General features: G+C 38.1%; 1 long non-coding RNA gene across 1 annotated transcript; it reads right to left on the minus strand.

Annotated features, from left to right (window-relative positions):
• Positions 1-432: 432 nt before the first annotated feature.
• Positions 433-1887, minus strand: LOC145436788 (uncharacterized). Its single transcript, XR_013914406.1, has 2 exons — positions 1561-1887; positions 433-515 (listed from the first exon to the last, which is right to left on the minus strand). It is a non-coding gene; the product is annotated as an uncharacterized LOC145436788 (long non-coding RNA).
• Positions 1888-2188: the final 301 nt, after the last annotated feature.

The raw sequence follows: 2188 nt of genomic DNA on the forward strand, positions 1-2188 counted from the left end.
CAGCTAACAATCAAACCTACGATCTCCGTCCTCAGCGTTAGAATCTGAGTCTGGACTTTATGCATTTTCAGCACATATTTATCCCCGGCTTTAAATCTGTCACTATTACGTCAAATTACTGAATTCTTTTCGTCTTTCGATCGAAACATCGTGGGTGCCACGGTATGTCTGCAAAAGACTTGCGCGGTACGACTATAAGCAGAATGAGAACTATTGAGAACCATTTGAAATATAGTAACAAATACATTTTATGATATCGGATTATTTTCAGAAATGAAAAGGCGACTGCAATGTTTACAACAGCTTCTGAAATCAGTCCGTCCATCTTATGCAAATTAGCATCTGAAGTGGATCACTTGTTGAACAACCTAAGAAAACTCACGAACACGAAAAACACGAAAAGGTTAAACTGAGGACACAAAAATAACACAGTTCGGATACATCGCTTTTATTTGACATCGCCAAAGGATAAGATCTTTATTCTTGGTCTTGATCTCACCGGCTTGGAGCCCCCTCTGTTAAAATACACGTATAGTAATCACTAATCAGCAACTGGGTCTATTCATTAACCAAGATCAAGTATATTAATTAAATGCAGATCAAATGGAGACGATAAAATCACGACGTCAACGTCATTTGTCCCGCTTTCAGCGACAGCCACAGACCCGCGCAAACGATGTATTCAACTATATATTCTAACAAGGGTTGCAACCAAGTCACAAGGTTCCGAGTCTAAAGTAGGGTTACCATATTTTTGTGGCACAAATTCCGGACGCTCTTCATCGCCCACTAGCGGATTTGAACAGGATGTGTGATCACATTGTCGATCAATATGACGTCACACTAGCAAAGCTTCATTTGTCATTTGTCAATTTCATCATTTCAATGCACCACAAGACTGCGATACATCAAAAGGACAGGAAGGTGTCGAAACGACTTGGAATAGCCTTTGAAATCAAACAGTCAGACACCCACCTGGCCTAGGCGATGTAAATGGACGCATATACACTGAATGAAAATTAAAAGAAGATAATATAATAGGAGAGGCGACAAAAAGAGTTGACATGTGTCGGAAGGGGAGGTCGATATGTCAAGTCGTGGACTTGAAGGTTTACTAGTATTGTTTCAGTAAAAGAGAGCTTAAGATAATGTAGTCATTTTCCTCCCTCTTAACATGTTTATTCAATCATAGAAATTGGGTGGCTGCGGTAATTTTGAATGTCCTCATCCCGATACCAGACTTGAATCAAGTAATGTAAAATATGTCGTCATATGGCTTGGTCGAATCATGTGCAATGACTCGAGTATAAGTCGTGTCAGTACACAAAATACCTCAAGTCGAGTCATTTTCATGTTAAAAATAATTATCGAGTCAAGTCGAGTTAACGAAAAATTGCGACTCGAATCCGACTCGAATCAATATAATACTGTTTTTTTAATTCCGTGAATCCGCACAGTTCAACTTAGATAGTGTCTAAAAGTTTCAGTTATTCGCATTGAAATGATCAGGTATGTGTTCGTAACTGCATATATTCAAGTCAGCAGACATCAAATACTCACACGTCCCTTCACGCCTCAGCGGGGATGCAGTCTCCAGCATGGCAAATATAGTTTTCATCGCAATCGATGTCAGCCACGCATTTCATATTAATCCCATAAACTATTCGGCCGTATGTGATGTGGTGTAGAGCGATGATGATAAATAATATCATAGCTGCTAATATCTTGAACGACATGGTTTCTGAAGTCCTTTTGCAGGAAATCACCGTGGACAAATTACTTTACCCTAAAACGATAAACTTAATATAAAGAATCAATCAAAAAAGACGTTGCCTATTTCTGTAATTTAGTAAAAGTGTAATTGAGTTATTCATTAAATAATAAATGTTCTCCTATCCACTAATTTCTAGCTGCCTCATCTTCTTAGTATTATTCTTATCTGCCATTATTAATGTTGCACCATCACTGGTTGCATATTATTATCTTGGCATCTAGAAACATACGATATCGCCTCAGGTAAACAGGCGCTACCTATATCCTGACACATATTTATACATATACAATACAATGAAAACCATTAATTTACGAAACAGTCAATTCATTCGTCTCTTTACTGGTCATAAATGTCATTGGAATCGACGACACTAATAAAGTATTTTTGTGGCAACAGTCACGTGGTAACAGGATC

Source organism: Botryllus schlosseri, chromosome 4 (assembly GCF_051294905.1).
Source record: "Botryllus schlosseri isolate E-star chromosome 4, Bs_hap1, whole genome shotgun sequence".
Lineage (NCBI taxonomy): Eukaryota > Metazoa > Chordata > Ascidiacea > Stolidobranchia > Styelidae > Botryllus > Botryllus schlosseri.